A 14,066-nucleotide genomic window follows, 5' to 3' on the forward strand; every position below is an offset into this window, starting at 1 on the left:
TCTGTTGTGTATTTAAGACACTTCAGCCCTGAAAACTTACTGGCTTCTAAATGCATGAGGTTCCAGTCAAGCACCTGTTTGACTTTTTAAATTGCTATGGCATCAGCTGGGGGGATTTCAGTACCAATATTGTGTCCTCCAGAACATTACAGAAAGGTGACTGAGGTAAGTGAAAACGAAGTGCTGCGGGTCAGGTCATGAAGTATGTGTTACTGTAAGGAAATCTGGCAAGAGGCCAAGTTATAAATGGAGAGCACGTCTGAGGCTGAGAAAAAAGGCATTCCTCTAAGAAAAATGCCATGTAGGGACTGTGTGCTTTCAGGAGAGCAGGAGGAGAGGAATATCAATTCAAAAGAAGATAAGTTTGGACTTTATTTGGACAGGAGCATTGTTACCGTTCAGAGTTGAAGGGATATATACAGCTATATCACTGACCTCAGTTTCTGGTCCTTACAGCTTAATCTGTACAGGCGTCCTTCAGCTTTTCTTGCCCAAAACAAATGGATGTGCTGCACGTAGAAAGTTTGCAGGACAGATCTCTGCTAAAATCTCTGCAACAGAAATCAATCATCTGCTTCACATTCAATAAAACAAATTATCATAAATTTTGTTCCCGTAGCAGCAGTGAAGGAAAATTATTTACACACAGGCAGATTATAATTAATCTAGTTCATTTTAACATCCTAATTACTCTCACTTTTATTATGTAAACCGGGAGCTCTTTCTATAGCCAGCTGCATTCTTGCATTCTCTCCTGTTCAAGCCTGGTTATGGTGTAGAACAAAAAATTTGTGACTGGTTAGCTGAGTTGTTAGGTTTTTTTGTTGTAGGGACATAGTCATTCCTGAAAACTGCATGAGATGCTTTTAAGAATGCTTTTATGACGAGAACCTGCCTTCCCCTCCACCCCTGTTGACCTTAAGGAAAATCTGTGATTTGACAAGCAAAAAAAAAAAAAGAATGAAACATAATTAGAATCAAATTTGTAATTATGAGGGTGGCTGTTGAAATGCTTTTTGATTTTAAAACTATCTCTAATTGTAAGATCCCAATCAATAAAAATCTCAATAAAACTATCCCCTCTATATTAGATACCAATACTGTATACATGGATGCTTCATTAATACCTGGTAACTAATTAGCAACTGCAGAAGTCTTAACAAACAAAAAAATATGAGTAATTATGATATTGCTCCTATTGATATCACTCAAAGGCTTTTTGCAGGATAGATTTAATCTAAGCAATTGTTATTCTGAAATACAAGGGATAATGGTAGCAGCTGAGTTAAATAGTAGACAAGTAGTGCATTTTCTGTCCATTACATTTGACACATGTTCTATTTCCAACTTGAAGGCATTTTTGGTGGCCCTTAATAAACAACGATAAAAGATATTTAGCATATAATTTCCAATATATGTAGGGTAAACCCTGGCATTTATATCTCCTCGCTACCTCTCAATAAAATTCTTGAACATGTGGCATAAAAGAAAAGTGAGCTTTGTGGCTTTTTCTTATTCATTGAAGTTCTGCTTCTGAATTTGGTATACTCTGAACAGTATTATAAGCATTATTTTTCTAACCCATATTTTTCTTTGATCTTTGAAGAAGGGTGTAAATGTGTTTTGTACTTAGTTTAAAAGCACATCAAATTAGAGAGAAGGATGGTAAAAATAGAGACATGATGACATTTTTCTAACATAAAATATAAGGAATCCCCATCTCCAGTCTCTGTCCCAGGTACAGAACTGTTGCTAGCAGAGTAGATGCAAAAAAATGGGTCTGCTTACCTGTCTGTATGAATGGGATAAAGGTTCCCTATATATTTTTTCAGCTGCAGCATCATACATAAGTCTGCTCAGTTCAAAACTAGTCTTAATGTTTCCATTTCATTGTACCTTAGGTTTTGATTCTAGTCAAAGTGGCATTCATAGTAAGTAGTTAGCATATTTTATTTATTCCATACATGGTTGTAACTAATGAGAATTAAAAATAAATATTACAGTAAATCATGAAATTTGCATCACAAAATAAACAAAATTCACATTAAGGCTATTTCTGTATGAGTGCTTGCGTGTGCCTACCTACACATACACACATAGTCTCCATGCATATATTTGTCTGCACACCCAGATTTATAGCATGCTTTATCCTTAATTCAGGATGTTATCTAGCTGATAGGCTGGATTCTCATTTTATTGGACAGACCTAATGACTGAGTGAGGGGAAAATATTGTAACAAATGCAATCTTATAAGCATTTGTGGTAAAGCTTTTCTGAAATAAAAGACTTGAATCTTAGACTGACCTGCTTTGGGGCTGTAGCTGCTGAGGAGGATGCACTACCCTGGCTGTAGTGCACATATGGGTCTTCTCCACCGTGAGGCAACCATTCACATCTTCTGGAAATGCCATGCCTCCAAGCCTCCTCTCATGAAGCAAGTAGCAAGCATCCATTTTTCACTGGGGTCTTTCTTGTATAGACTTCTCTGTAGAGTAATCAAGGCAGGCTACTGCCCTTGAAGACAATAACATTGGAAAAAAATGACTTACCTATAAACGAACTTTAAGAAATTCACATTATTATTATTGTTGTTGTTGTTGTTGTTGTTTCATGGTTAGTGTAGCTTCACAACTTAAATCAGGACTACCTTGTGGAGGGCCGCGTATGAAAAGAAGAAAAGATGATCCTTAATGATGCTTCAGTTTAACACTGTAAATTTGACTCATAAGAAATGCGAGAGGAGAAAGAGACAGTAATGGCCAGTGTGGCAGGCAGGTGTGTTTTGAGGAGGGTGTGCAGCAGCACCCAGGAGGAGATGGCAGAGAGATGCCTGGAGTGCAGAGGCTGGTGTGGGACTTCCCTGATACATACCTGAACTGGTGGTCAGAAAGTTAAGGCAAAGATGGAAAAATTAAGGGGAAAAATAGGATTTATCAGAGAATCACAGAATGATAGGGGTTGGACGGGACGTCTGGAGATCACCTAGTCCAAGTCCCTTGCCAGAGCAGGTTCACCTAGAGCAGGTTGCACAGGAACGTGTCCAGGCGGGTTCATGTTTTGTTGCTTCATGGGATATTTTATGTATGTCGGCAATGACAACCAGAACACAATGGCAGTTGAGGCAACGAGCAGTTACTTTTGAATATTAGGAACCACTGACAAAGGCAATTGTTATCATAAGTACAGCTACAGATTCTCTCATTTTCAAGGGATTAATTCCAAGGCATTGATCCCAAATTTGTTCATGACAATATGAAAAATCCTGTCAACAAAAAATGGCCTTGAAATTGTGCTCCAAATGCATTAATGACTTATGCCATGGCTTGGCTACCAGCTTTATGGAAAATATCTGTTTCCATTGCATATTACGGTTTGCTTAGCTGAAATATTCATTGCTATTTTTTATGCTGACATGCTGTGAACAGTATTTTTTTTTTTAAGTATGATCCAGATCTTGTGAAGATTCTGCTTCTTTTAAAACCAACAGATGATTAGTTATATTTCAGGGCTTTTTTTTAAAGAGTAAGGACAGAGGAGACATCATACTTCCTTTTATTCTGGCGATTTTCTCTCCTCATAGGCGATATGTCATAACTTTAGCTGTAATTGTCATACGGATTATGATTCTTTGCCTTCAGTCCCCAATTTTCCTTGTCCAATCCTAGGTTTCCCTGCATGCAGAATGCTGTAGAAAGTAACGTGTGCATTTATTAAAGGATTAGATAAGTACTACTAAAATGAAAGTAAAATAAATGATTTTCAAAAGTTATGCAGGTAGCCGCTGAAATGTAGAATGCATGTGGCTGTCACAGGAGGTCCTAATACTTTTGGCTAAAACCAGTGCAGTATTTAGAGATGTGCTGCCCACAGGTGTCACCTGATGTGTGTTTTTCAAGTGTCCTTGTCTCGTTGGAGGAATAATTTTGTTTGTACTGATAACATCTGATGAGAAATTCTGTGAAATTCCAGTTTGAAGGAGTATTTTGTCCTATCAGCATTCTTTGATCTATTGCATTGCCTGCTACATTTTCTTTTATTGATAAAGTCCCACTTGCCATCTTTTCATCATGGGTTTGCTGTTCTCGTCATCTTTGTCCACCTTTACAGATAGCATAATCACTTTCAGCTTTCAAAAATAGAGTTGGCATCTGTTGAGTCTTGTTATATTACAGTTTGATCGGCCCATGATTACTTCCGTCTTCTTTTTGCCTCTTAGGGCAATAAAGAGCCCCCAGTACTGAGGCTGTTGCAGCTCAAAGAAAATAGCAGCCTTTCATAAAGTGTATGCTAGGAGTTAAAGTGACCGGAAAACGAAATCTCACTGGGAAAAACAAGTGTAGTCACTGACCCAGATACATGTAAGAAAACTCTGCCTCTTTCCTTAAAACATCAGAGACCCAGGCAACAAGGGAATATCTTTTCAGCATGATATAGAGACAGCTTTCCTCGTGTAAAGCTATCCTAGAACAGCCCCAGGATATTCCTATTGCTGCAAAACTTTTGAGGAAGTAGAGTTCAGCGCAATTAAGTGTATCAGTAATAAGGCTGAGCAAGAAGACACTCATGACCTGCAGGAATACAAATGCCATTGAACATTCACATCACATGGGTAACATCTTTATACAAAAAAAAAATCTAATTGCTACTCAACAAGTCAGAGGCTTCAGGGATAGAAGCGCTCTTCTCACAGCTTTGAAGGGAATTCACTGTGACCTCAGAAGGTTGGCTTCTTTGAAAGTATTCATTTCCCAATGTTACCAAACCATAAAACTTAAGACGTATGTCCCTCAGTGAAGCATGCAGGGTAAATAAGCTAGAATTTTTTCTTTGACATTTTTTCAAAAGTCTGCATAGACTTCTAAAGCAGACATGGTTTTTTTGCTTCTAGACTGTAAAGTGAATCAAAAGTATTGAAAGATAACTGTTTCTAATAGCATCTTTTGCAACATCAATAGGCTGACCAAACCCTGCATGAACAACTCATGTGATGCTCCCCACTGCTTGGTGGGGGTCGGCTTTGGGAAGAAAAATAGAATTTTTGTCCTTGTAGAGTAAAGGGAAGAAATACTAAAAGTGAGGAGGAAAGCTTGGGGAATCAAGAATTTACAATCTATTCTGAAAAGGGGAGAGAAAGGAATACACAGTGAACCTGTACTAGCTTCAGAAGTGACCTCTAAAAAAATCGTCTGCAAGCAGAAGTCAGAACACCTGAAATGCAAGGGAGAACATCACAAAAAAATGCAGCCAGTCATTTCAGTTTTATAGAGGAGATATTTAGGGCAGCAAAAAACCTTAATAATAGCTTTGGCTTCATTAAAAAGGTTATGGTTTTAATGTTGGGAAGGGTTTCTTTATTTTGCAAAAGTAAGTTAGTAGAATAGTGGACATTATACAATGTTTCAACAAAAAGAATAATTGGAAAGCTGGGGAGATGTCATAAAAGTAAATCAGCTATTGTTAAGGATAATAAAAAGGGAATTATTAAAAAATATGGACATATGCAAATCATGTAATTTGGATTATGTGATTTGAAGTGCGTTAGGGGAATTAGCAAATGAATGTACCACAGCATTAAAAGTTTGTATTTGAAAGGTCACTGAAAATTAAGAAGGTGTCAGAAATATAAATGTAATACTGGCTTTCATGCACACATAGAACTCCAGTCCTCAGACCTCCTCTGGCTGGCAGCAAATTTGCTATGTTCATCAATAACACAATTTATCCTTAGTGAAACAGCACTTGCTCTGTGTTGCTTAGTCACAGAAACTTCAGAGTTGGAAGGGACCTCTAGACATCATCTAGTCAACATCTAGTCTTCTACATGGAATCAAAACTTACAAGTTTTGGGACTGCACTCCAGTAATGACCTGAGATCTGGGAAAACCAATAACAGTTTGAAAAAAAAAAAAGTGTATTAAAATAACAATCAACAGGTTGAAGATAATCATAGTCTAAAAGAATCTACATAGAAAGACAATTCTGGCTTTTAAATTGAGCAAATGGAAGTTCAGTGGTTAGAACCTAAAGTTAGATGACTGCAGCCTAAGTTAAGATATACATTTTCTGAGTGTAATCAGTCATAATTTACTAAAAGTACTAAAAGAAAAAAAATTTCTCCTCTTTGTCACTTAGATTTGAATCCAGATTGCCATCTATTTTAGAAGTGTCTTTTAAACACGTACTATGGATCTGATTACAAAGTGTCTATTCAAACCTTACAGTATATGTGCAAGTTGAAAAGAGTATTATCATCATAAAACCCCTAAAACCTATATAGTTCTGGAAGTCTTGAAGGGACACCAGCCTTCCTATGTCAAAATCCCTGCACGCTGCTGTAGCAGTGCCATCTACCTGCCCACTCAGAAAAAGGAGAAAAATCCTTGAGGGTTTCAGAACATAGAGGATCTATTCTCCTAAGGGAAATATGCTTTTGCTTATTTTCATATAAAAAACTTTTAAAAAAACCAAACAAACTGCATGACTGCATATGAAAGAAGTACGAGCCCTGATTTTAAGCACACTCTTTTTTGTTTCCATAGCCGACCTGATTTTTTTCTGTTCCCTTTCATGTACTTTCTCTGTAGGAGCAGAGCAAGAAAGACCTCCATCCTGCCTCCAGTACAGGTCTTAACTTCAGCCAAAGCTTGTATCTCTGCCACTTTCCATAATCAAAACTATTGACAGGCTGAAATCCCAGTCTTTCTGATATGTACAATCTTTTCTCAAGAAATCCCATTAAACATATGAAATTAAAAAAAACCAGAGGACTTCTAAGAAATGTTTCAAAGACCAGTGATAAGATCAAGCACAAGATGTGCATATTGACATCTTTGCAAGGAAAAAAATAATAAAGTTTTGAAAAATATTTTTCATGTCTCTCAAATTATTATCCAAACGATGATAAACCATTAAAGGGTATTTACTGGTTGTGAAGCATCAGCCAAGACCTAAATGCTACATAAAATCTAGCATTTTTTCAGCAGTTTTATCTTTGAGGTTCTTTGAAAGTAAAATCCAGAAAGATTTCTGCATGGTACTTTGGAAACATTCTCCCTCCTTCTCTGTACACAGCCCAGAAGGGACAGAGATCTCAGGTACATTAGAGTGACATTACAATGAAGACTGAGAGCACATTTGACCAATATTTAGACTCCAGCTCCTGTCTACGAAGGTTCAGCATCACATTTGTAGTTTTGAAGAGCTCATATTTTTTGATTTAAATTTCTGTTTGCCTTTGTTCCACCTCATTTCTTCTGGGTTTTTTTTTCAGTTATCAGTGTGTTAAACATTCTGAAAAATAGGGTGCTTTGTAAATTTATGCTGTGGATTATGGCTATAGATTTTTCTGACCCCACTTAAATCTAAGGCGGCATCTCTTCCTCACGTGTCTTTTGCAGAAGCCTGCAGTGATCTCTACAAACTACTGTTTGTTTTTTCTTGAACTTCCCACAAGATAAAGTCTGCCTAGGGCTGCTTTTCAACAAAAATATATAAACATATAAATAAATAAATAAATAATGAACACATGTTGTATTATAAGTTTTCTTTTGACCCTTGTGAGTTAGAAATTGCCTTAGAAAATCATCCAACTGTAATTCTTTACAACACCCATTGTTCTCCAAATTGCTGGTATCTGTCTTATTAATAGCTTCCAAAGGCAATTCTATTGCCGATTTTGGTTCACCTCCAGGTCTGTCATAAAGCTGGGTCTAGGTATGACCTTCTAGCCTGGTTTTACTGCTTGCATTCTGATATTATTTCCTTAGGACTCACTGAAGGTTTTGCACAGCTATTTGCAACATTATTTTTTTTTTTGCTATATTTTTATTGTGTTAGTGTAACGGCAACGTGTGCAATCAGCACAGAACTGAAACCTAATGCCAGAGAGTCTCAACACTCAGCAGTCTTCTTATTATTCTGAAAATCATCTTTCCATTTTATGAGCTATCTTTACTGAAGGGAAAACATTTTATTTTTTTAAATTTATCATTTAAAAAAAAAAATAATCAGGGAGACAATGGTAGGGTTAGGGAGGTACTTTCCTGTTTGCCCTCAGGGCTGAACTAAAGCCAAAGAAAATCTCAGTGATTTAGTGCTGTTTGCTTGCAAAATGGGATACCTGTCCTGAGAAAAAGCAACATATATTATGATTGCATTTCTGATGCACTAAGTACTGATTTGATTAGCCTTCCCACTAGGTATAATTTTATATCTTCCATTTAACATATTTGATGAGGATTAAGTCTTATAAAGATGGAGTCACACCAGTATGGATTTGGCCCCAGCACTTTTTTCCTTACTCTGATATTCCCTAGAATTAAAATATTATTCAAGCATTAAGATATTTTGTCTACTAATCCCCTTCACGAGAGCAGAAAATCTGTCAAGCTTTTTACCATTGTCCTTACATCCTTGGTACTCGCTGATCAGCTTTCTAGGAAGAACTTTCTACAGTGTCACAGTCCCCCCCTAATGTATATTTTGATATGTAAGTAACTTGTGATGTACCACACATACTGTGTTGCACTTGACATGGATCAGCCGATGTAGATGCCATAAGTAGGGAAGAAAAGTTTTCTTTAGAGTAGGTTCATTAATGAGTAGCTAGAGGCATACAATGAGTAGGTAACATGCAACCACCAGTGCCTTCTGTAACACTTTGAGAGCAATCATGAACCTGCGATGATTTGTAATTTTTTATAAAATCTGGGATAAAAAGCTTTCTGAGCATGTTTGCAGAAATTATTGTGTATGTTACAGATCTTTTGAGGAAATTTTTAGTAAATCTTGATTGCCACAACCTGTTGTAAACACTCATGTTCAAAATGAACCCATTCGTATTTTTTTTGATCTCTGTCAAAAAGAAAATATTTTCCTGCTATTCACACATATTTTTCTTATACTTGAACAAAAAATGCCTAGAAAATAAATTATTTCTAGTCTACAGAGGCATGAATATTAATTCATGTGCTTTTATGAAGTATCTCCTGTATGTGAGAATAATCCCTTCAGTGATTAATTGAAAAATCTTTTTTCCAAATTAACATTGTGATAGCAATGCTAGGAAGATTTTGAAAAGTAAACACAAAATCTTTTATATTCCCTTCTTATAAAAAGATGGATTTATGTTTTGACCAGGGTCTTTTTAAAAAATGAGGAAGGAGAATATCTCATGAAATGCAGGTTCTGTTGGATGGGCCTGCCCATGAACACTACATTCCACACTGCAAATGTTTCTGCAGTTACCATGAAGTCTGATTTCTTTTCTCTGTTTCATAAAAATATATTAGCATGCATATTTACGTCTTTTTTTACCTTTGCCTGAATATATATGCACATTTTTACATTGGCTCAGAATGCTTAGTAGAATTCAGTTTTCAAAATCCTTTATTAGCCAAAAATGATATTAATAATGTTGGAAAACACGTTTACATTTTAATTTAAAACCTACTTCCACAGAATGTACTGCACATATTCAAATAAAAGAGATCTGCTATAGAATTATCTATATTTTACTATATGGCCAGCTACTGTCCACAGATCATGCTAACTCCAGTAGGCAACTTGAAGCACATAAACTGCCTACAGAAAATTTTACTTAAGTTGTAGGTATATAAACAGAAATGCAGATAAATGGGGGGAAAAAAGAGAAATCATGCATATAACTGGATTACAATTTTTGCAGAGGTTTACATTTCCCTTATGTAACATTCTTCCTGCCAGGAATTTATAACCCAGGAACATGATGAACAAGTGCTGTATGTTGAGAATTTAAAATTAAAGGGAAGTGGCTGATATATATCATTCCCCATTCTAACTTATTTCTGACTCATTTAATGTGGTTCAAAAACAAAGGTATTCTGTGCATAGTCAGGTTACATGTAAGTGATATACACTATCCATGTCTGTCTGCAGAATTTAGGACGTGCATCAGAGAGTAGAAGGGAAAAATGTCCAGTGACAATTTGCCAAGTAGTCTCCGACAAAAGTCAGTTCCAGCAAGCAGGATTTTAACAGCACTTTGTGCCTTTGAACATCTCCTCCCGGTGTTCTTTTTGTTTTATTGATTACTTTTATATGAATCTAAAGTTTTGATCATGCAATACCGAAATCAATGGCAAAATTCACATTGACTGAAACAGTGTTGAATCAAGGCTTTATTGCTCAGAAAAGAGTGATTGTCGTTATGTTGTCCTACACATTGCGTTCACAGAAAACAGCCGTGTAGCATGCCCCAGGAGCCCTTCCTTTGGGATTTAAGTCCGATTTGAAGGGAATGTCTTATAAGTAAAAGCCCTTTTATTCTGTTTCTTCAACTGCTCGGTTGGAGCATCTGCTGAAGCTGCCATAAAAGTGTCCAATTTACCACCATTTGCTGTAGTGTTTTTCTAAGAAAAATTAATACAAGCAGCTGCTATTGTTACACACAAGCTACCATACAGCCATTAAGCATTAATGTTTTGGTGTTATTAGAGACTTAGGTGTTGCACCATCAAAACAGTATTCCATGTAATCTGATTTTCCTACCTGTGACTTTTTAAAAAGTCCAAGATCTACTTTGTATGCAAATAATCTTCCAGGTTATTATTGTTAATATATGTAGATATAAATACACATTAAGCTAACATTTAAACTGACTTCTGAAGTCATTTTCCCCCAGGATTTAAGTTAGGTAAGTACATGATGGTCCCATCCAACTTCATGTTTTCCTCTGTGGAGAGCAGAGTCTAAGAATGGGCAAAAGTGAGTATATCTCTGGAGCTCTCCCCAGCAGAGAGTTGGGATGTTGGCAGAAGAACTGCATCTTATACTCAAAAGCACATGTGGATCCCTTAATTTAGGCCATGTAAGTATCTTGACATGGACAGCCACAGAAGCCAAGTGGCATTTACTTAGTTGGCAGACAACTTGTTTCATTGCAAAAAAGAATTACTGAAATAGTATATTATGAGACACAATATTTTAGACAATCCTTTCTGGGAAATTATGCCGTCAAGTCTTAAGAAAGTACTGTACGTAAGTTTGATGCTTTTTAAGAGGCATGGGTTACTGCTGGGAATTCACTGACTCTTCAAAGATCTGTTCCCCAGTTTGGTCTCTCTTCACTTAACAGGTAAAAGAAACTTGGCACGTCAGTTTTGTATGTCTTTTGTCAGAAGGGCATTGAAAAACAGTAGAAAAGCATGTGTATGTATTTTCATTCTCTCAGTTCTGAAAATCCATCAGCCAAATCAGTTTAAAATGCATTTAGTAAAAGAAAAAGAAATGTGGGGTTTTTTTTAATAACCAAGTATTTGACTGTGCTTCAAGCAAATGCAAATTAAACAGACAATTTATAAGCCCTGCCATAAGTGGTTTTTTAAAGGAAGCTGTAAGCCATTCAGAATACACTCATACTGCTCACTGTTTTATTATAAATTTTCTAAACACAAATTATTCAGAAACATTAGGACATTAATGTCATTTAACACTTCATGCGACAGTGCATGAACACGGTGCTCTGGGCTCTTGAAAATATGAGGTGAGAACAAAATGGTTTATGACAGAGTTCATGTCTGTATTGAAGTTCAAAGGATTTAACACCATCCTATCAAGGTGAAGATTTTAAAAAAGAATATTTAGTGGTCTTTTGATGGAGATGCTCAAGTCAGTTGGTACTAGTGATGTTTCTTTCCATTTAACGCTGTCACGGCAAAGTCAGTGTGATATATTAAAGGATTTGTCCAATGATGAATGAAAGTTTTAGAAATTAGAGAAATTCTTCTGTCGTCCTTATTAACTTGTATAACACCAGTAATAATAATAAAGCTTATTGAAATGTTCTACAGAGAGGCTCACAGTTGTAGGCTATATAAATAGAACACTGTCCGAGGCTGTGATGTCTGGGCTTGAACCTAAACTCTTAATGATCAAAGGTAATGGTAGAGCAAGCTGATTAAAGATCAACCTCAGAACCAGAGGAAGCTTTATCCCAAATCACTCCCATTGAATCGCGTCATTCACAACTTTTCTCTAACTCCAGCAAGATATAGGGCACATACCTCAGACGTGCTTTTATTTTACTCTCTTAGTAACAATCTGTTTCTATTTATACTACTTTAACAAAGCAACTATTTGTCACTTATTTCTTCAAAACTGTTCTGTATAATTAAATGCTGTTTGATCTTTTATGCATTAATTTGCAATTCTTGTTATGTGTCTCACAACAAGTCAGTCAAGCGGAGGGAAAAAGAGAGAATGGTGAAGAGAGGAAATGGAGCTCAGTTCTATTCTGTACTGAAAGCATAATGCTATTGCAGCCAGAAACTAGCATTTTGGAGAAGTAACAGTTCCCCTCTTGACTCTGTGAAAACAAAGCTGAATCCAGTCTTGGAAAAGGAAAGAGCACCCGTGTTTTTTCCTTGGAAGGAGTTCACATCCTTGCAGCTATGTCAATGTCCTCACTGAGAGGATTTGGGGGTAATCTGCACAGTGTCCTCTTTTTTTAATCTTTACATAGCAAAAAAAGTTCACAAAATTGCAACCGCGCAAGTTTACTTAATGAAAGATTATAAATCTACATTACTTCTACTATGTTCCTCTTCAGCTTTGCAGCTCTACCTACAAGGACCAGGGATTCTCCGTCTGAAATATAGCTCAAACAGCTGGAAACTAGGCAAAGAGCCTAGAAATACTGAAGATAGCTATATCTGCTATATGTCTTTCATCAATTTTAATTAATTTCCCCAGTGAAACGATTTCAAAGCTACCTCAGTAATTCAGGTGATATTTATAAGGCCTACGAAAGTTGTACTCTGAAGGGATTTATTAATTATGGAGCATAACTTCAGCAGTTTTTTTCTGATGTGCAATCAACCTGCTATTTATCATGCCCTTAATTTTATGGCATGTTAGGCTGCTACATAGTCTTAAATAGTGTGTGTCTAATTAATGCCTCCTGATTTCATCAACGCACATGAGTTAGTCCTTCTGGCACCTTTCTTTCATTATCAGTGCAACGATATTGTTCAGGTGTGGTACATAAAAAGCATTATTTTTTCTCCTTGACACACAAATCATAGCCTTATCTTGTGATGTATAACTACTGGCAAGGTTCTTAAATAAGAAATGAGACTGCAGTCCCATGACAAAAGACAAACCAAGAATACATTCAGGTCACACCTGTTTCATTTCCACAGATGTATAAATTTGATATGCCACAAAGCTGGCTAATTATTTTGATCGTTGAATCTGTCTAGTCAGGAAAGTAGAGAGTATTAAACAAGAACACTGATAAGCTTGGGATGTGCCTATGTGGAAGAGTAATTAGCTTGATGCATGTTTTAATCAAAACTGAATGCATGTGGCCTTTGACAGATATTGCTTCTGCTCATGCACAGAAGAAATACGTTTCTTCAAAAATTTTAATTTTCGACTCCTTTAAGAAATGGAATTTTGGTGTTTACCATGATCCTCATAAGTGTTGCTATTATGTTGCTCGCTGAAATATAACTGTGAGTCCCCTGGGTTTAGGAATGCAAGTCTCTGTGACAGATCTTAAAGCTGTCAGGGCCTTGTTATGTATGGTGAAGTAAGTCCATGAGTGTCACCAGAGCTTGCACGCTAAACTTGTCAGCATTAGCTGAAAAAGCAAATGGCTAATCCAGATGATAAACAACGCACATAAACACATCTTAATCCTTCCCTGCTTGTAAAAATGGTCATAAGTAATATTCTTAATCTTTTAAAATTAAGTATGAAATCGCTGCATCTTATTGGGGGCGTACCCTGAAATCTGTGTACAGGGTTTAGTGCTAAACTGGTTAGCACCAAACTAGGCAGTTCAACAAACTGGCACCTCAGAGGTTAATGTAAAATAAGTTTAAGAATAATCACCGTGGATTACTAAAATATTTGATTCCAGACTTCCAAAAACTTGTATGAAAATGTAGATTATTTTTTTTAAGCAAAACACATGTTAATAGAAACAGGAAGAGGAAAGACCAGTCACATCAGGATAGGTGCTGGAGCCGAGTAAGGGAGCCCGATCTGCTCCCCATATAACCATCAGCACAACTAAGAAAAA

The 14,066-nt window shown here is 36.5% G+C and overlaps 1 protein-coding gene across 10 annotated transcripts in view; it reads left to right on the top strand.

Moving 5' to 3' along the window:
* The window catches only part of RALYL (RALY RNA binding protein like), a 407,281-nt gene that overhangs the window by 284,060 nt on the left and 109,155 nt on the right, over positions 1-14,066 (top strand). The gene's annotated exons all lie outside the window — the stretch shown is intronic.

The sequence above is a fragment of the Larus michahellis genome, chromosome 2 (genome assembly GCF_964199755.1).
Source record: "Larus michahellis chromosome 2, bLarMic1.1, whole genome shotgun sequence".
Classification (NCBI taxonomy): domain Eukaryota; kingdom Metazoa; phylum Chordata; class Aves; order Charadriiformes; family Laridae; genus Larus; species Larus michahellis.